This window comes from Diceros bicornis, unplaced genomic scaffold, assembly GCF_020826845.1.
Source record: "Diceros bicornis minor isolate mBicDic1 unplaced genomic scaffold, mDicBic1.mat.cur scaffold_323_ctg1, whole genome shotgun sequence".
NCBI lineage: Eukaryota > Metazoa > Chordata > Mammalia > Perissodactyla > Rhinocerotidae > Diceros > Diceros bicornis.
In genome coordinates this window covers 179,351-201,990 of record NW_026691194.1, presented here as the reverse complement: position 1 = coordinate 201,990, position 22,640 = coordinate 179,351, and the positions used below count along the sequence as shown (strand labels likewise).

Genomic DNA, 22,640 nt, shown 5'->3' with positions numbered 1-22,640 from the left:
CTATATTATTGACAATGTCACTCTTACTACTGAAAACATGACTAGGAGGGAGAAGATAGTGTGACCTCAGATTGCTAGAGTCACAGTAAGAAAAGTCAAGAAAGTGCCATCAGGTCATTTGGACAAAAGGATGCTATATGGCTGTTGGGTTTATAACAGATCTACTGGAGAAAAACAAGTCACTACATTAAACTATTTTCTACCTACCTCCATCACCCTCTCCAAGAACACATATTTTAAAATGAGACAAGTTATTATATTAAAAATTACTTGCTCTGTCATTTTGAAAACTACATCAAAAAATGAAGAAAAAACTGGGTTACAAACATCCTGGTATCAATTCCAACTACCATCTTTCACCAAACTAAAACTCTAATCATCACTAATTCATTTGCAATCTAGTGCTCCTCCAATATACAATATCAACAACTTAAAATGTTTCATAACTTTTTTTAAATTGCCCTAGAATTTTACACGATATTATAAATATATCTCCTAGAAAAATTGAGAAAGATAAAGACAATAGGACAGGAAAAGATGAAAATATTACCCTAATCGATGATGTAAAACACGAGATATGAACAACTGTTAAAAAGAATTCTCTATGAAATCGATCAATTCTACTATCTCTACACGTGGCTATTTCTTATCAGTAATTTGATGCATAGAGAAATAGAATAGTGTATTTAATGGGATCAATTCTTTTAGTTGTGTGCTTTTCCTTGTAAAACTACATATGCTTTTATGTTCTTCCTTTATTTTCAGGTGGTGTCACATTAGAACACCCTCATCTCTGAAGATCTTTGCATTAAGGAACTCTACCTTGGCCCTTGATCAACTGTACTCTGCTATATGATAAACTCAGAGACCTACATAGAACAATGTTTCCTACATCTTATCTCCCATGAATTGTTCATGTCAAGGAGTATAGTCCACCAAGTAAACACCAAGCAGTGTTTCAAAAGCATCAGATACTAAAAGGAGGACATGCGGGGTTGGGTGTGGGCCCCCATTCAGTGCCTAGTGCAAAGAAGAAAGAGGTCAATGCATCCATCTAGAGACTGGGATAAAACAGGAGGTTATAAGCACTAGGCTCCCTTTGCAGGCCTTTAAGCAGGGACCTAGAATAAAACAGTTGACACTGTGGATCATTGTTGGTTTTACAGGGAACTCATGAGGAAGATAAGGAGATAAAATAATGATAATTATAATAACAGCAGCAAACACTTCTACTGAACCAGGCACGGCAATCTGAATGTTACTTCTGTGCTTGAACATACATGAACTCTTATATCCCTCAAAATATCCTGATTTAGTAGATGTTTTTCTTCTCACCATTTTACAGATGAAGAGACTGTGTACAGTGGCTAGAAAACTCACCCAGGTTACAAAGCTGATAAATGGCAGAGCACAAGCTCAGTGCTCTTATGTTACGCTCTTTGACTACAACTCCAAGTTAAGTCTCTAATGACTATATTTCTCTCTATAATCCAATGGGGGAAACATCAAAATTCTTAACTCTAACACCCATGCTACCATTTAAGAAAAGTTGGTGAAGGAGAGATTTCTGAATAGTAACAATGTCCTTCTATTAACTCTTCACTTATAGATCAGACATCAACAGTCCTGCTCAGTCCACCAAGAAGAAACTGGGACTTTATTATGCCAAAAAGAAGAAAAAACAAATAATAAAACAACCAAATTCCTTTATACATCATTACACAAATGTGATTCTTAATTCCGTGTGACAAATATAAAGTGCTTTCCTGGTTTACGGCTCCATATAAAGCTGATGTTAATCTCATGTTATCTTCCCAGCCAATAACACAAAATACTTTAAAACAACAAAAGGCACAGAGACAAAAAACAGCCCCAAATAAAATTAAATATTACATCTGAACGCTGTACAATTTTTTAAAGATTACTTAAAAGTTAGATTTAGTAAAATTTGTATCTCTATCTTGCCTCTCCCAGTTATCTCTGAAGGTAAAGAAAAGGACTAAGAGAGGCACAAGGATGCCAGTTAGGGAAGCGAGTCAGCGGGAAGAGGTAAGGTGGCCGCCCCTCTGCAGACGACAGACAGAAATCTCCCCTGGAAGCCGTCTCAGGCCTCACAAGATGTGGAGCTTTGACCTCGGGCAGTGGCTACAGCTGGACGCCAGCAGCAGTGCTTCTCAGACTTCAGTCTACACGGTAATAACTGGACAAGTCCAGTGTCCTCTTCCCTGGAATTCTAACTCAGCAGCATTGAAGTTGGGACATGAGAATTTTCCATTTAACAAGCCTACCAGTGATTTTCCTTGAGTTATCTGCAGATTATGATCAAAGGCATACCTTGAAGAGAAGCACAAACTCACAACCCAGTATGCACTGCACAGATACTTTGTGTCACACACTCTCAGACCATTCCCTGCTCCAGGGGTCCCACATGCCTCAGCATCCTTGGGCCCGTGTTCTTCATCAGGAGGTTCCGATGGTGACAAAACAGACAGGACTCACCTGGGAAACTGCCCCTCTCTGTAATTCAGTGAGTGTGTGGGCTGCCTGCAGCCCAGGTGTAAAGTGGGTCTTGCTATATTTAAAAATAAATTTCTTTTTAATTTTATTAAGGTCATATAGCTTATAAGTGTAAATTTCAGGTCTACATTACTATATTTCAGTTCTGTATAGACTGGATCATGTTCACCAACAATAGTCTTGTTTTCATCTATCACCATACATATGTGCCCCTTTACACCTTTCTCTCTTTCCCTCTGGTAACCATAATCTGTACTCCTTATCTATGTTTTTGTTTATTTTCCACATATGAGTGAAATCAATCAGTATTTTTCTTTCTCCATCTGACTTGTTTCGCTTAGTATAATACCATCAATGTCCATCCATACTGTCACAAATGGCATGAGGTTGTCTTCTTTATGGCTGAGTAGTATTTTATGGTAAATATGTATATATATCACATCTTTATTCTTTCATCCATTGATAAGTACTTGAGTTGCTACTCAGTGTTGGCTATTGTGAATAACGCTGTGAAGAACATGAGGGTGCATACATTTTTTTGAATTACTGACTTCATATTCTTTGGATAAATATGCAGAGGTAGAATAGTTGGATCTTATGGTATTTTTATTTTTAATTTTTTGAGAAATCTCCATCATTTTTCCCTAGTGGCTGCACCAGTTTCCGTTCCCACCAGCAATATATGCGGGTTCCCTTTTGTCCACATCCTCTCCAACATTTGTTATTTCTTGCATTTTTAATAATAGCCATTCTGATGGGTGTGAGGTGATAGCTCATTGTAGTTTTGATTTGCATTTCCCTAATAATTAGTGATGTTAAACAACTTTAATGTGCCTTTTGGCCATCTGTATAACTTCTTTGGAAAAATGTCTTTTCATATCCTCTGCCCATGTTTTGATCAGGTCGTTCATTTTTTTGTTCTGGAGTTGTATGAGTTCTTTATATATTTTGGAAATTAGCCCCTTGTCAGACATATGATTTGCAAATATTTTCTCCCAGTTGGTAGGTTGTCCTTTCATTTTGTTGACAGTTTCCTTTGCTGTGCAGAATTTTTTTAGTCTGATGTAGTCCCACTTGCTTATTTTTTCTTTTGTTTCCCTTGCCTAACAAGAGACAAAGACAGACACTATATAAAGATAAAAGGGACATTCCACCAAGAAGACATAACACATTAATATACATGCACCTAACACAGGACCAACAAACTATATAAAGCAACTATTAACAGACTTAAAGAAAGAAATCGACAGCAACACAATAATTTTAGGGGATTTCAACACCCCACCCACATCAATGGATTGATCATCCAGACAGAAAGCCAACAAGGAAACAGTGGCATTAAATGAAACATCAGACAAGATGGTCTTAATAGATATATAGAGAACATTTCATCCCGAAACAGCAGAATACACATTCTTCTCAAGTTCACATGGAACATACTCAAAGATAGACATATGTTGGGAAACAAAGCAAGCCTCAATAATTCTAAGAAGATGGAAATCATATCACGCATTTTTCTGACCACAATTGTGTGAAACTAGAAATCAACTACAAGAAAGAGTTGGAAAAGTCACAAATATTTGGACACTAAACAACATGCTACTGAACAACTATTGGATCAATGAATGAAGCAAAGGAGAAAACAAAATATTACTAGAGAAAAATGAAAATGAAGAACAACATATGAAAACTTATGAGATGCAGCAAAAATAGTACTAAGAGTGAAATTTATAGCAATAGGAGCCTATGTCAAGGAACGAGGAAAATCCCAAATAAACAATCTAACACGGTACCTAAAAGAACTAGAAAAAGAAGAATAAAGAAAGCCTAAAGTCAGTAGAAGGACAGAAATAACAAAAATCAGAGCAGAAATAGATGAAAGAGAGGCTAGAAAAAGAATAGAAACGTTCAATGAAACTAAGAGCTGTTTCTTTGAGAAAACAAGTCTCTTTCTTTAGAGGTAGAGATGGCATATGGGCAGAGATTATAAGATCAGAAAATCCAGACACTCAATCGGAGAACTCCCTGAAATTTAAGCATCTTTTAAGCAACTTTTTAACATCTTTAATACATTCGAATATGCTGTACCTTTAACATCTGTTTGAATACGTGTGGCCAAGTCAAAGGACAGCCTATACTAGGCACCACAGGATGATAATAGCTTCCCTGCCTTCAACAACAAAAGGTCCAGGAAACTGTCTTATCTTGGGTCCAAGTTGGGAACTATTTGGAAGGAATATAGTGAAAAAGTAAATAAACCAGACAAGAATAAAAGAATTAGACAGGGATCTGATGGCAAAGAATACTTTTCCCAGCTAAAGACCAATAGAATCTGGGCAGAATGAGAAGGCTCATAACTACACCTGGCACGAGGAAGTAAAGTGGAAATCTCACAAGGGAGGCCACTTTGATGCCTATAAACACCTTGCAAAACTACTCATTAGGATTTCAGAACAACAACATATTTAGGATGTGTGTGTTCAATATATGCATTTCCTGGTTTCTCCTCATGATATTTTACTTACTTATATGTATATTTCACTAAACCTTTGTTGATTATAAAGCAAAGCGAAGAGAATAACTGTGCGGCAGAGGTAAAGAGCAAATTAAAAATAAAAATCATACTGTAGTCATCATGTTGAGACTATAAAGTAAACTGAATTAACTGATGGACAGGAGGTGCTCTTTCTGAAATGTTTTAACAAATTAAAAAATTCATAAAATATTCTTCAGCATTGACGGTAATATACAATGCATAGATCAGTTAGTTCAAGCTTTACCTTCAGGGAGAGTCATTGACCATAATAGAGAATTCAGATTCCAGGAGTCAGCTAGTCTTGTATCAGAAAGTGTCACATTTCAGACCTGGCTGCGCGTTTCAGCTATTCACGTCTCTTTAAGTTAGCTATGTATTGAGAAGCACCAGAGGCTTCGCTACTTAGCTTACTGAATATCAGAAATAGCTTTTCACTGGTGAAATGAGTGGTTCGTTTAATTAGCATGAATTTAGAAATGAGCTCTCATTGGTGAAACTGAAGGGATTCCATATATGTGGATTGGCCAAAACATCAGAGAATATCCTCATACTTAGAGGAAGAAGGTAAGAGTCGAGCAAGAGAGGATGTCAGGGGTGATGTCCTGACAGTGCTGCACCAGCTGCTGGTTTAGGAAAATGTCTCCTTGTCTGTTGCCAGCCTTTAGGCACAGGATCCTGCCTCCTTCACATCTGTATCATGTGAAAATTTCATGGAAGGTGTAGCCGGGCATCTATCCAGGTAGCGAGCTGCACATCCCCCGATTAAGGGACTCTTGCCTAGAGCGCTTCATCATCCTAACACAATGCCACTCAGTCTTGGACTTCACTGGCTCCATATAAAACAGGTAACACCAACAGCCAGAGGGATAAACGGTTTCACTTAAGATTCCATGTTCACCCCAATACAATGTATGCTATAAGCACTCTATACAACCCCATATAAACTATATATATATGGAAAGTTCAGTTGGTCCTCCAGGCTTTCAGCCACACCCCAGGACTCTCACATATTGCAGTGCTGTGATGTAATCTCAAAACCTCTCCTTCACCTCATGGATCCAGTAGCAGAAAATAAGGAAAACACATTTTCTTTCATGGTTTTTTAGTGTCTACACATGCCATCTCTTCAACCAGACTATCATTTAAATTTTTCTACATGCCTCTCGTCCACCCCCCAAATTCGTCTCTCCCTGTTTCCTGAGTCAAGCTCCACTCCACTGGAAGGCCCTCACTGGTCCTCCCCTCACAGAGTCTCATCAATCACTAAAGTCAAGTTGAAGCCCCAGCTCACGTGAACCACTCCGGAATCAGCACACAGACACGGCACACCTGCACCCCTCGTTTTGACAATAATGTTGTGCTGTCTGCAAGGGTGGCAGCTTAACACTTTCCTGAGTGTATTTCATCTTCCCTCAAATGCACTGAAAGCCTCTTCAGCACGAGAAGTGTGCACACTTGTCCTGTCAATCCACCCACTCTTGACAATGTCATGATGACTACATAACAGCCGCTTAATGTCTATTGAATGAACACGCTTGTCAGGTAGAAAAATAAATGAAATGACTTGTCAATATGAGCAGCAGCTGTAGCTGGTAATATCATTTTCCTCATTTGCTTAAAAGGTACCAAAAGACACCGAAAAACTTTGTGGGTTTCATTTGAAAAGCCAAGGTAACAAGTTATCAGTTATATCGAAACCTAATGGCAATTACAGAAGATAAATAAAAACAGGGAGTAGACAAAAATCATAGGATATCATCAATACTGGGGCCCAGACCGATGTCCTAACTTTACAAGTCCTCAGTGTTCTCACCAGGAAATCAGGAATGATACTCGCCTTGGCCCTATTCGTAGGGCTGGTGTGACGCAGGAGCAACTACTATGCGGAAAGAGCTAAGACAATGACAGCTGTTATTCAGAAATAACCCACCAGGAGTACCACTTGTTTTGAGATTTTAAAAATCTATGTTTAGTTAGAATAATCACACATTATTTCCTGTGTTTAAAAAATCCTCTTCAGGGCCGGCCCCGTGGCTTAGTGGTTAAGTGCATGCGCTCCGCTACTGGCGGCCTGGGGTCAGATCCCGGGCGGGCACTGACGCACCGCTTCTCCAGCCATGCTGAGGCCACGTCCCACATACAACAACTAGAAGGATGTGCAACTATGACATACAACTATCTACTGGGGCTTTGGGGAAAAAAAAAGGAGGAGGATTGGCAATAGATGTTAACTCAGAGCTGGTCTTCCTCAGCAAAAAGAGGAGGATTAGCACGGATGTTAGCTCAAGGCTGATCTTCCTCACAAAAAAAAAAAAATTAAAAAATCCTCCTCAGAAGAATTCAATGTCATCACCATATGTCCACATCAAGGTCTCTCCAGAACCAGTGCTGAATCTTTGCTTTATTATGAGATGCTAGTTGAGCAAACTTCAGTCTCCAGAGCTTTCTTGGCATTTGTGCTGATTGTCGCTGTTTTGCATTCAATTAATAACTTTGCTGTGGCCTTTCCTCGACCATCGAGGCATGTCTTTTTCTCTGCTGTATTTCTGTTTAGCATTTCAGAAATGTAGTTATTTTCCAAGTAGGGTTATATGCTCCCTGCCTCCAGGCACCATATGGTATGACTCCTGTTTTCCCCAGGATATTACATATTCTATATACATAACAGACACACAATGAGTACTAAGGAACTGATAAATAAATGGCAAGCAATAGGATATATTGGAGCACATGAGGAAGCAATTTGGGGTAAAACTAATTTGGCCAGAATTTGTTTTTTCAAAATGGCCTGTCTCCTGCATTGTGTATCAGCTTTCCTGTGTCCGAAAGAGAAGAGTAAATGCCCTTAAGATAAGGATGCAACTTCCCCCTCATTGACATTACCTTAAGGATGAGCATTTCTCCCTAAGCTAGGATTTGGTTGCTGCAGTCATCCTGTGACCACCCAGTTCGAGAAAACAGACCTGATCCAGCCAAGCCCATCGAGATAGCAGACCTGCTCCCTGCTGTGTCCATCAATAGCTATTCTGGCCAGGCAATCTGACAGGGGTGATCTTGTCGCTATAGTAAAAGGGACATTACAATCCTATGTGATACATGCTCTTTGATGGTATATAACCGCTCTGTACACCCCAATTCTTTGGTGCCCTTCCTTCCTTAGGAAAAGAAGGCCCAGGGGCACAGTCCTCAAACATTTGCTCATAATAAACTCACTCCAATTTTGATTTATAGATTGATTATGGATTATTGACGTAGACATTTGTTGGTGTAGTCATGGCAGGATTTCAGAGAAACCTACCAGAGACCACCTAGAATCTACACTGAACTGTCATTGGGTACCAATAAGGGCCCATTGGGCCCCCCAGATCACTGCATTCTTCAGGTGATCCCAGTGAGTTCTCCTGAAACCCAGACCTCCTTATTGTAAGTCAACAGTTCAGAGTTTCTTTGAGCTGTTTTCAAGTCTTAAGGCTAGGTGTCTTAAGGGGGTACCGGTACATACCCTAGGTCAGAGGAGCCCAGGGGAGCATTCCTAGGAAAGAGAAACCCAGGGGGTATTTCCTAGACCAGAGGAGCCTAGAGGGCACTTTTGGAGTGAATGGGGCAGGCTGACCATTTTAATTTCGCTTAAAATTGGAAAGAATTGTTTTTATAAGTTCTGAACAAAACTGCTTGATAGAGAAATGAGAGACTGAATCTGTTCAGCTGCGAAAAAAAGGGACATTGCTCCTCCCGGCCTTTTGTGCATTCTCAGACCTGAAGCTGTAAAACTTCTAGAAGAAAACATAGGTGAAGAGGTTCCCCGACATTGGTCTTGGGAATGATTTTGTGGATAGCCCACCAAAACCGCAAACAAGAAAAGAAAAAATCAACAAATGGGACTACATCAAACTTAAAAGCTTCTGACCAGCAAAAGAAACAACGAATAAAATCAAAAGGTTGGGAGAAAAATTTTACAAACCACGTATCAGATAAAGGGTTAAATATCCAAAATTCATAAAAAACTTTTACAACCCATAAGAAAATTTATAAAGAACTCATACAACCCAATAAGAAAAAAGCAATCCAATCGAAAAATGGGCAAAAGACTAAGTAGACATTTGTCCAAAGAAGACATCCAAATGGCCACCACATACATGAGAAGGAGATCAATGTCACTAATCATCAGGGAAATGCAAATCAAGACCACAAAGAGCTATCATTTCACACGTGTAAGGATGGTGATCATCAAAGAGATAAGAGATACTAAGTGTTGGCAAAGATGTGAAGAAAAGGCAACCCTTGTGCGCTGTTCATGGGAATTTAAATTGGTGCGACCACTATGGAAAAGACAGTGGAGGTTCCTGAAAAAATTAAAAATAGATACACTTCAGTGTATTTATCCAAAAAAAATGAAAACACTAACTTGAAAAGATATATGCACCCCGGTGATTATTACAGCATTATTTATATAGCTAAGATATGGAAACAACCTAAATGTCCATCAATAGATGAATGGATAAAGAAAATGTAGTATGGGCCGGCCTGGTGGCGTAGTGGTTAAGTGCATGTGTTCTGCTGTGGTAGCCTGCGGTTCAGATTCTGGGAGCGCACTGCCTCACCACTTGTCAGGCCATGTTGTGATGGAGTCCCATACAAAGTGGAGGAAGATGGGTACGGATGTTAGCCCAGGGCCAGTCTTCCTCAGCAAAAAGAGGAGGATTGGCACATGTTAGCACAGGGCTGATCTTCCTCACAAAAAAAGGAAAGAAAATGTGGTACATATTTACAATGGAATATTATTCAGCAATAAGAAAGAGAAAATCTTGCCATTTGCGATGTCATGTATGGACCTTGAGGTCATTATGCTAAGTGAAATTACCGAGACAGAGAAAGAAAAATACCATTTGATCTCAGTTATACATACAATCTGGCTCTTCAGTTTCTCACCAAACTGCCACTGACAGGCAGAATTGAGTACCGGTTTTCTTTTTTTCTTTTTTCTTTTTTGTGAGGGAGATCAGCCCTGAGCTAACATCCGTGCTAATCCTCCTCTTTTTGCTGAGGAAAACCAGCTCTGAGCTAACATCTATTGCCATTCCTCCTCCTTTTTTTCTTCCCCAAAGCTCCCAGTAGATAGTTGTATGTCATAGTTGCACATGCTTCTAGTTGCTGCATATGGGACGCAGCCTCAGCATGTCCAGAGAAGCGGTGTGTCAGTGTCTGCCCGAGATATGAACCCGGGCCGCCAATAGCGGAGCTTGCGCACTTAACCACTAAGCCACAGGGTCAGCGCCAACATCTGTCTCTTCTTCATATGTGTCTGTCTACATGTATGTTATATGTGCACGGTATTTTACCTCTGGAGGGTATGGTCAAAATTAAGAGCTCTATTCAGTTAACTTGAAGTAAGTGCTTAGAAAAGTTATTTCTAAATCCAAATGTTTTTCCAGTTAACATGATATGAAATAATATTTGGTAAATAAAACCTTATTTAAGCTTGTTAGTTTTCAGCATTGGATATAACACAGACATACAGACTTTCTTTGTCAGATAGACAATCCTGATGAAGAACAAATTGATGAACTCACACTTCTCAATTTCAAGATTAATTACAAAGTCAAGAGACTGTGCTATTTTACAATACTAGAATAATCAAGAGACAGTGATATTTTAAAATGAAGAGACACAGAGGTAAATGAAAAAACACGGAAAGTCCACACATAGACCTCTGTAAGTACAGACAACTTGATCTTGGTCATGACAATAAATGCACTCCAACATAAAAAATAATAGATTTTTAGTCTTTAGTCTTTTAGTCTCTAGTCATCATCAACCATGGTGATGATACAAAAGGACGACCCTATGGAAATAAATGAACAAAGACACAAATTTTGCACCTTAGAAATAAATGTACTCAAAATCACTCATCAACTTAAATATAAAATACAAAACTATAAAATTCATGCTGGGAAATAAGAGAAAATATTCATGATTTATAGTTTGATGATTTGTTTTCATATACAACACAAAAAACACAATCCATGAAGAAAAGAATTAATCATGTGGACTTGGTTAAATTTAAATTCTCCAATCTGGGAAAGACAGCATTCACAGAGTGGAAATACAAACTCCTGACTAAGATAATACATTTGTAAAACACATATCTGCCGAAAACCTTGCATGCAAATTATTCAAAGAACCAGTCAAACGCTGCAACAAGAAAACAAACTCCTCAAATTAAAATAAATAGACAAAAATATGAATAGACAAGTTACCAAAAAATATATATATATACATGGGAAATAAGCAAATATAAATTGCTCAACAACAAGGAATTATTGGAAAATAAAATCCATTGTGCATTAAGAAAAAGCAAATTAAAACACCAATAAGATACTCTACTCTTCTAGTAGAATAGCTAAAAACTCAAAACTGACAATACCAATTACTGATGAGGATGTGGGACAATGGGAAATCTCATTCATTGCTGATGGAAATACACATAGTATAACCTCTTAAGAAGACATCTTGCTAATTATTGTGAAGCTAAGTACAGTGTCACTATATGATGCACCAATTGTGCACCAGTGTATTTCTCCAACTACCGTGAAAATATACATCCACACACAGACCCCCTAAGAACATCAAAAAAGCAACTTTATTCACAATGACCAAAACCTAGGAGGAACCAGTGTCCCTTGGGTGAATGACACCCAAGTGTGGGACACTGGGTGAAGATGCTTGAGGAACACATGGGCTACAGGCACAGGGTAAGGAAACACAGGAGTTCAGACAGGGCCTAGAGGAACAGTAGATGAAAACAATGGTTGTCTAGATGGGCTGGAGGCATAGAGAACGCAGACAAACACGAGCTGGCATGGGCTGAAGCACAGCTGAGAGGCACACTCAGGGATGGAAAGGGATGCAGACACATGGAGTGAGAGAGACATGTGAGGTCTGGTATCAAATATGGGCACAGGAGATAGAGACACTCGAGGAAAGATATCCGCTGCAAGTATGTGAGAGAATGAAATTAGGTGTCTGACATGGGTTTTAGAGAGATGGAATGGAGACTCATATGGGTTGCCATGGGCTACAGGAACAAGGAATGGAGACTTTTGAGAGGTGGTATGGACAGAGGGGAGAGAAAACCTTGACAACACAAAAGGTCAGACGTGGGCTGCAATCATATGAGAGGGTGACACTAGACAAAAGATATCAGCTTCAGGTAGAGGGATGGAGACACACGAAGGCTGGCATTGTTGCAGGCTCATGGGCTGGAGATCCTATGGGACCGACATGGCTTGCAGCACAGAGTTTAGAAATACACTAGAGAAGACAACAGATACCAGCTACATCTGTGCTTAGAAGGCAATGGTGTGTAGCCTTAAATGAATGTATGAATATGGAAGAAAGACAGGAAATCCATAATCGCAGCTTCTGTCTTAAGAATTAAAAGAAAATCACACTGGAAAAACTACAGAATGGAAACAATAATAAAGATAAGAATCAATGAAATAGACAAATATTAAAGAAACAAATCAGGCTAAAAGTTATTTTTAAAAATATTAATAAAGTTAATAAACCACTAGCAAAACTGATTAAGGAAAAAAAAGAAATGAAACACAAATCACCAGTATCAGAAATCAAATAAGAGTTTTTGTGCCCAACGTGGGGCTACACTGGGTGGCAAGTTGAGTTCTCTGGCTGGAAGAACTGCCTTCTCCATGGATTACTGCAGCAGATGAAATACTGGAACCCCTCACAAAAGCCGGCAAAATGTAAGATTTCTTACCACGTCAGCCTCCTGGAATCTCTACCTGTGGAGTCTGGTGGAAGAAAGTGATGAGAAATTTTTTCTCTTTCTAAATTTAGATTGGCAGGAGAAAATATTTGGGAAACTAGTTACTTGTGCTTTTAGTGACTCTGGTAAATTTGATAGAGTACTCTTGGTTTTGATCTTGATCCATTTTCCTCCCAGAGATAGTCTCTGTTTTTCTCTTTTCTCTTTGTCTTTTGTATCGTGTGTCATAAGAAGGAAATACCATAGTGTAGGACACAGGCATAGGCCCTATAAGCTTACTGTCCGGGCTGGCCCCCCAGACTGGTGAGTTTGCGGGTCTCACCAGACTGGTGTCTATTTAGACAAACTTTGCTGTTGGTTAATATGCACATGAAGTGAAGGCCATTGCCAAGGGCATTTTGGAAGCCAAAAAGGCCGCAAATTTGTTGGGCACAGGTCGAGCAGTTAAGAGCCATTAGGGCGCTCGCCACTTTCAGAAGACTCCTGTGACAGGATAATTTGGGTCACAGAACAGGGTAGATGACACAGGTCCCCCGCCAACTGCAAGAAAATGTCCATGCAACGACGAGGTACTCTGTAAAGCACACAGTCCCCAACCCCATGGCACCTCCCTCCCAGGTATTATTCTGACTCCAAGAGACCTAAGGCGTGGCTAAAGCTGTCATTGTGCCCATAAGAAAAAAACCAGATGAGGTTTTTCCTTCTGTCTTGTTCTGTGTCCTGAGACAACTTGGCTTTGTGCCAAGTGAGAATATTCTCCTTGTTCTCCATCATACTGAAGGTGCATTTACCGGGGTGCCCCTTGGTGGCCAGTTGAGTAGACTAGGGTTCCGAACTGTCTCATTGTCCGGCTGTGCCAAGCTCTCAGGGGAGTTTGTCATAAAGGGCCCAGTCCATAAGGGCTTTTGTCGTCTTAACCTTCGTTGCTTGTTACTGCTGGAAAAATCCCATTCCAGTATCGTCTGCCCGGTGTCACAGATTAGCGGGTCTGTGACTGGAGGCGTCCCACACTATTGTGGGAGACTGGAGACACCGTTTTCACTACACCATCCTTACCGCCCGTGCAATGAAGGTCTTTACTTTCTCTGAATATCTTTGGGAGTGAATTCTGTGGATCATAGGGGTTACATCATCTGCGCTCTCACCAGGGACGCCTCTTGCGTCCATGGTAAAGATTTAGTCTAAGCGTGGAAAGTTACCTCCGGGTCTTTCCTTAAAAAGGCATTTATTGGATCGAGTCACTATTGGAATAAATACACAAATGAAGATCCTACACGTCAATGGCCCGACGACAGATCCTTTGAATTGAGAAAACTTCTAAATTGGGGGGAAAAAATATTTTTGAGATCTCTCACACAATTGTTTAATTGGTACGTAAAAAAGGACAGAAAAAGGAAGGGAAAAATTTAAATAGCCTTAAAACCTTGACTCAGGTTACAATTGAATTGAGAACATGTAAAAGTGTAAGTGTTGATAAGATTATAAAGGTTAGAATGTTTGAGCTAATTTTATATAAAGAGGTTACATCAACTTTGCCTGAGTATGTTTTAAAATGTCTGACTGGCAATGCTTCCCTTGTCCAAAATTAGAAGACAAAGACCTATTGATAAAAATCTTAATGATAACTGTGTTTAAAGGTATAAGAGGTGATGAAATTTACATGAACTTTTGTAGAAAAAAATGATGTTATTTCTATTACAGAACTGGTTAACAAAAATAGTAATTTAAATGATGGCTAATTTTATCTAATGTCTTATGAAGTCTTATAGGCAATCTAAATAATTATTGGGAACAAGTAACTAAATAGTTGTGAAAAAGATGAATGTTGGGTGAACTTTAAATAATAATTATGTGTTACGGTGGTTACAGCTCCCAAAATCTTTTTGGTGACATAAAACTTTAGAGTTTTGCTAAATTTTGTGATAAAAATTCACTGAGTAACATCATTTCCAAATAAGATAATATATTAGACATTGATTGGTAAATGTACGTTTGTCTACTTTTGTCTTTTCGTTACAGGAAAACTAAAAGGTGTTTTGGGTCTATTGGTAAGCGTGTTTTATTAAAAGATTGTACTACAAAGTAACATATTCCTAGAAGTTATGAAGTGTTTATAAATTTTCCAAGCCACAATATACTAATGTAAAAGAAAGTTTATAATGGTTTACTTAGTTTTTACTTACAAATTGGGGTTTCTAAGAGTTAAAATTTCTAATTAGTATATGTGATTGAAGCTACTAAATATTAAGAAAATTATGTCTGTGTACAAGGAAAGTAAGATGTATAAAGAAGGAACAAAGAATGGAAATATTTTATTTGATTGATGAAGAAAGATAAATTGTCTTCAAGTACTAGGAGGGAAAAGAAAGACATGGGACAAATTCTGAATGTAAAAAGAAAGTTATAGGTTTGTGGAAGAGGAATTCAGGAAAAGGAGTTTTTGTATGGTCAAGTGGGCTAAGATTGAAATGAATTTAATTAAGTAAATGAGTTTTAATATCAGAAGGAAGCTGGTACAAAATTATAATTTGGTCTTCTTTCACTTAAAAGGATAATTTTCTTGAACTTGATAAAGACGTTATAAAAGATTTTTCTTTACCTTTGGGTAAGTCTACCTAAAAGACAGAAAAAAAAAACTGCTAAAATAATTTCTTGTGTTCAAAAGACTGAGGTCTCTCTATTAAGGTTTTCTGACTGTTAATGCTCTCTTTGCTTTAACATTTTCTATTTTTGACAAGCTCCCCAAAATTCATATCTTAAATAAAGTCAATTTTTTACTTTTTTTCTTTGAGAATTTTCAAAGGGCCCTGGAACTTCTCAAAGAAATTTGCTCTCTTCCTATAAGGGGAAAGGTACTAAATTTATTAGGCTTATTCAGTATGTTAAATTACATGGAAAGCATTGTCAGACAAGTGATGATAAGTCTGCTTAGGTGTTATTACGTGGGCAAATATTATTGACATAGGTGTTTTAAAATTGTATATCATTACTGAAATTCTGACCTGTCCTGATTATCAGTCATAATTCTGGTTATTATTATTTTAAAGTGTTGTATATCACAAAATTAACCAAATTTCTCTGTCAATTGCCATTTTGAGGTCTTGTTGTTTACAGACTTATTTCTTTGCTCTAATGCTTTTGCAAAATATTTCGACTTCAGAAAAATTCATGGAAAGGACTCTGACATTTACACTGGAGTACAGGTTTCTGACAAACTTTCTGATCATAAAACTGAACTTGGTAAGAAATTACATAAATCTGATGGAAAGACTGAAAACTTCATGAAGCTGCTAACAGAAAGATTGTGATCAAGAATGGATTACACAAGACTGAATGAACTGATAAGGATAATTATAATTTTATGATTTTTCATTTGATGTATTGCTGAATTTTTAATGTATTGTTTTTTCAGAGTTAAGGAAAACTTTTTCTCTTTTCTCCTGAGCTAGCTATGACTTATAACAATTTGGTAAATTATATTTTTGTAAGTAAAATTGAAATATTTCTCTTTTTCTCTCTATCTGATCCCTCGAATTTGGAAACCCTTAGTAAGTGAGTATTGTTGTTTTCATGGCAATATAGTAATTTGCATAAGTTCAATAAGAATCTTTTCTCCTTATAACAGGACACAATTGGAAACACCGGTTATATTACCAAGGCTGTGACTGGAACATCATATTTGTGATATAACCATACAGGTTTTGAGGAATGAAGACAGGACTTTATGGAAGAAAGCCACGTGGAAATATTGGCCTGGTACCTTATATTCCAAGCAGCACTTACCAGGATAAGTAAAGAATGTCACTTATCTGGCAAACACAAGGAACCTCGAAATATTTTGGGGGAACCTCAGAAGAGAGGAATTCACCCAAACCTGTAGGCAAAGTCTGATGACAAAATGCTTGGTTTGGCTTTTCTGGCCTGGAGAGGCCTTTAATGTTCAATCTGAGATTCCTTATAAAAAGTTCCAGCAAAGCAGATTTAAAAGAGCCTATGTGAGCAATTGCTATTCTTGCTGTAATTATGTAAATAATTGGGCCAACTCTATTGGAACTAGACTTATTTTGCAAACTACTTAGTTTTAATTTGTCTGTATTTGATAAAAATGAGGGTGATCTTAGAAAGAAAAATTATATTTCAGTAAAAACTATAGTGTAAATTTGTAGATATTAGATCCTAGTTTTGTTAATTGTCTTTTAAGTTTTTTGTTTTATATCTGTTGACTGGACTGGATCCTGATTTCTTCTAGTCTCCTAAAATATCTGGCTACAGATGTCCAAACTAACGTTTTTCATTTTTTCCGTCATTTTCATTTGGAATCACTAAAAACTGAACCTGCCCTTTTTCCTGAAGCCTTACAAACTGAAGCTGATGGACTTGCTATAAACTTAAGAGATTACTCGATGACATCATCAGAGACATTTTAAACTGCAAAAGATGCTTTGATGTTGACATCTAAAAATCTTCTTAACTAGCTGTTCCCTATACTCAGAAACTGCTTTACAACTTGCTCTAACCATTAACCTTGTTTTTCTTTCGTTTACATAGAAATGCTTCCATTAAATACTTGATTGCTTGCTTCCACAATATAGGCATAACCTTGAGAGCCCACCTGCATCACTACCTTCTAAAATGAACTGATCTATTATCAGGACTAAGAAATGTGTTCAGTGAGATGAAACAATCTACCAACTCAGCTTCTGGACTATGAAACTTCTTTAATTTTCAAAAGCATTGTGAAACTTCTAGGGAAGTTTCAGAGGAGGGAACTGATGGTGCTCAGGGCAAGCTACCCCAGGAGGCAGCACTCTGGTATGCAGATTATTTCTAGCTGAAGACAATAAGGACTCAGAGAACTCAGGAAGAATATTTGAGTTTCCCCTCCCAAACTGCCTAAAGAATTTAAAACAAAAGATCTATTTCACGAAGGAGTTATTATCATGATGGCTGTAAAGATAATGTAGGATAGAGGTTACAACAGGAAAGGCACCAAGCCCCTTTTATCAAAAACTCTATCTCTCCCTGACCACATTATCTATAGATGACCCTGAGAAGAGTTGTCATGCAAACATTTGCATTTCTATCTCCATGTGAGTTACCTCTTGCCCTCTGAGGTCCAAGACCATTACCCACCCCCAGCAATTTCCTCGTCTTTAACTGCAATACTTAAGGGGGCAGCTTAGACAGAGGGACGAACTGCTCATTTCTGAGTTTCTCCCATGTATACATGTTATTAAACTTGGTATTATTTTCTCCTGCTAAAAAAAAAAAGAAATCAAATAAGAAGTATTCTCTACATAATGCTTAAATCTTAACGAGATACACCATTTTGTGAAATACTTAGGACTGTGAATTAGACAACAAAGGTCAAAATTCACTTTATAAAAAAACAATATACTGAAACTGACACAAAAAATAACATAAAATAGGAAAACTCACATATCTACTAAATAAATTGAATTGTTAAAACGTCAAGTCAACTAACCAACATAAAGAACAAACACTTTCCACAAGCAAAACTCTAGGTCTGGGACTATTAACTATTCCAGACAATAGAGGGAGGAAGGAAGGAAAGGTTCAGATTCCAGATTAGACTGAACACAAAACTAATAGAGATTTCATTCACATTGAATACAATACAGAGAAGATTCTTTACCACACAGGACCTCTGAAGTCATCTTTCCAATATACTACCCAATAAGTTGAACCTAGAGACGAACTGGAGAAAAAAAGCACTATACTTATTAAATACTTTTAACACAGAAAAGAAACTGAGGTTATCTAAACTGAAGAGGAAAATGCTAATAGGTGACAATTACCATCTTCAATGTATGAGGAAGTCCAGAGAAGGCTAAATTTAAAAAGTGGATATAAAGTTAAAATTATTTAAATAACACAAAGAAATATTTTATTATATGGCAAAGTAATATAGCAGACAATCAACCAATAAATAAAAAAACAATTAATGTATATCATTGATTAGAGATATTAATAATCAACAGAAGTGGTTTCTGGAGGTTGTGGAGTCTTTGTCCCTGGAAACTTCTCAAAAACAAACATTAAGCAATTTGTCCTGTATAGACTTTCGACCTTCTCCTGCTGGGGCTCAAGATCCCTTCAAGTTTCTTCTGTAATTTTAATCTACTGTTAAATTAAATGAGAGAAGGCATGGTGAGGGGTCAATTATGAGTGTGCTCTGGGGGGGTTCATTAGAGGAGTTGTGGAGAAAGAGTAAACACATTGGAATCCCGTAGGGTTCTGTGAAGCAAAGAAATAAAAGTATGTAAAGGGCTTGAGACATATTGGGACCTTAGTAAATAACCATTGTTATCAGTAATAATTCGTTTCCAATAGTGTAGATAAAGTTGGCTATTCTGTCAAAAAAACCTCACTCAAAAATATCTTAATTGACTGAGGATTAAATACTCAAAGCTGGCTTTGTTTTTAATATTCTTTCCTAGCCAGGTAGGGCTCAAGGGAAGCAAGCAAAAGAATTGTGTGACACTTAGGAGAGGCACAAACCCTGAACTCAGAGTAATGTTTGCTTTAGCCCTTGAAAATTCAGGAGCCTCTAGATCCAAAAGCCAACACATTCAAGTTGTTGGTGAATCTTGATTATGATTTTGATACTTTTGGCTGTATGCTCGAGCAAAGCATCCTTTGAAACCTAGGGTTTCTAAGCCGGTGCTTCTCAATGTGTGGCTGGTCAGCAGCATCACCTGGGAGACGGTCAGAGACGTAAATTCTCGGGTCCCCCCATCCTACTGGATCACAAACTCTGGGATGGGCTCAGCACTCTGTGTTGTAGGGGACCTCCACACGGTTCTAATGCACACTGGAGTTCAGGAACCTCTGTCTTAGGAGAAGCCAGTCCTAAGTACAACATAGGGTTAGCAAAGATTCCTCTCTCACGAGGGCTTCTCCTGAGGCCCCATGGCCAAAATAAGGATTCCCCTTTATGGCCATAGGAAGAACTCCTAGTGCTCAACTCCAGGCAGCCATCTTCAGGAATTTTTCCACTATGACCAGGAGCTCTGAAATTTGGATTCAAAAAAGAAAAAAATATAAAAAATTGATTCAACATTCAAGAAATTTTCCTGCTTCAGATTGAGTGTGAAGTACCTGAAATAGAGAAAATTTTCCCAGAACACTGATCTGTCATTTCTTGATGGAAACCACTGAGATCTTTCAGTGGAACTAAACAATGACCAGGAAGGTTATGGTTAGTCTGATGTGTAAGAGGAGGAAGAAAACACAAAGATAAAGGAAACAAACAAAGAAACAAACAGGAGAGATGGAGAGTAAGGAAAGGAGATAGAAATAGCGACCATCAGTCAGAGGTAGTGAGAGGAGGGGGAAAGGAAATAGTAGATGCAGAAGGAGAGAAGCAGGTGCCGCTCGGTAGGAAACACACCTGTTGATACTGTGCACGTGTGGCTTTCATAGAAAGTTGTAAGGTTTCTAAAAAGCAAAGAAAATAAAAACAAATCCATCCAATTTAGTAATTTGTCCTAAATTTAATTGATCAGGTCTGATCACTCTGATGTCCTCCTTCTCCTTTATTTCATCCATGTCTCAAATTCTATGTCCTGCCCTTGTCTAAGGCTTCAGAAACACACCACAATTCAAACCTTCACAAGGTGAACTTTTTAAATCATTTCAACTTCTTCCTTGCCCTTCTGCACAAAATAAATGCCCTACAGTGTTAGCTTACCTTTCGGTGCCTTTCAAAAAAAATTTTTAAAAACTTTATTCTTAAAAGTACAGTTTTAGATTTACAGAGAATTGAACACATAGTACATAGAGCTCCATACACCCACCACACTGCCTTTCTCCTCTCTCTCAAGCCCCGTTTCCCCTATTATTAACACCTTGCATTAGTGTGATACGTTTGTTACAATGAATGAACAATATTGAAACGTTGTTATGAACTACAGTCTCTAGTTTAAGGGTCACACTTTGTGTTGTACAGTTCCATGGGTTTTGACACACATATAGTGACATGTAGCCACCATTATGCACAGAACAGTCTCACTACCCTAAAAATCCTCTGAGCATCAGATTAGCTCTTAGTCGCTTTTTAATATATTAACAATTGTCAGAATAACATAAATTTTTATGACGAAAAAAGTCCCACAAGTGCTAAGTTTTGTTAGTCTCACTATTATGATCACTATTAGAAATAATGAAAAAAATGAACCCCTATATAAATAGAAAATTCGTAGAATTTTAAAGATAAAAAAGACCTGTAAGATTAGGAAATCCCACATTCTTCAAGACTCTGCCCTCCAGTCTCTCAGCTTTCTGTGTCATCTATCTGCCGACTCTGCTGAGGAGAAAGAAAGAAATCGATAAAGAAAAACAAAGCAAAGAACAAATTTGGGTTTTAAGTAGTCTTCTTGAGCCAAATTTAATCACGCATGGATTCTTTTTTATTGCATATTTGCATCAGGAACATAATTACTAGCTAGAGCCTAATTTGAGAATATTCATTACGAAGGAAAGATGTCATATCTAAGAACAGAAGGGAATTCACTGAGGTTTTACTCTTGGGACATTTGTAGGATTAAGTCAGGACATGCTGTGAGAGTGATAAATAAGTTCTATATATTTTTATTCTCCAAGACCATGGATTTCAGCCACATTTTATACCCATGTACTTTGCAACAATGAAAAACAATTAAACACTGACCTTCAATATTTTGCCGTCAGATTCATTAGTCTTTAAAATATAAATTGAGCAATTTTAATCTAGATGAGTGAAAGACTGTGGAGACTTCTAGAATGTCACGTTAGGTCCTTTGGAAGTGAAGAATTGACTTTATAAAGCATTTCTATTCCTTCTCATACCTTGACAATAGTGCTACTGTGACTCTGTTTTAAAGAGGATAATGGCAGGCTTTACTTTGATTTGCACCTTTTTGTTTTTAGTAGATTTACTTAATATTTCTCAGTCTCTTGAAAACTTTTATCATTAAGCTCAACCTTCATTTAAATCACCAGACCTATTTGATGAAGGCGACATGAGCATTTACTTGCAAACTCCTCAGAAAATTACTAATTTAACCTTCAGATGATCCATTGTAGAACTCAAACTGGATTTCCCAGACCCCTCAAAAGGGCTCATAACTATGTGTTTGTACATTTATCTGGGAAGCTACTCTCTGAAGGTAATTGTTCTTCCCAAATGCTTTCTTTACCTCAAACAGCAATACTCCCAAAGTTTTAATGAAAATGTGGCCAATTTGGTGAAAAACCAAGTGAGTTGTTTGTTTTAGCATGCCAATGAGATTAAGAAAATAAGTATTTTAATTATTGTTATTGATTATAAAAATCAGAAATTAAGCAAACAAACTTCTTTGTCCAAAGACATTTCTGCGAGTGAAATTGTTGGAAAAACTGACAGCTAGCTTCCCGTTTTAACTACTAAATCATAAGAAACGTAATACCATGGGCAAACACTTGAGCGTTGTCACCTGCACGAGTCCCCAACGCTATAGCCCCATCAGGGTCACAAATCAGGGGAAGGAGCCCGCAGAGGAGAGACAGCTGTGCCCTCAGCATCCTTCCTTCCTGGGTCAGAACACGGCCCCAGCTGCTCGCTGTCTAGTTTTCTGGGGAGGCAGAGAATTCTTCTGGAGACATGACACATCAGGTATTAAGGATGTCATCGTTCTTTTTGAAACAAATGTTAGTTCATGTGACACACTTCTCAGGACAAGAGGAGCCACCTCAAGGGAAGGCAGAACTTCTCCAGGAGCTGACAATCATCCAGGGAGAGCAGAGTCAAGAGCTGCAGAG

At 38.0% G+C, this 22,640-nt stretch overlaps 1 long non-coding RNA gene across 1 annotated transcript; it reads right to left on the bottom strand.

Annotated features, from left to right (window-relative positions):
• Positions 1 to 3,524: 3,524 nt before the first annotated feature.
• LOC131402884 (uncharacterized) lies at positions 3,525 to 21,171 on the bottom strand. The gene is made up of 3 exons (XR_009219043.1): positions 21,086 to 21,171; positions 4,606 to 4,740; positions 3,525 to 3,620 (listed from the first exon to the last, which is right to left on the bottom strand). It is a non-coding gene; the product is annotated as an uncharacterized LOC131402884 (long non-coding RNA).
• Between the last annotated feature and the right edge of the window lie 1,469 nt (positions 21,172 to 22,640).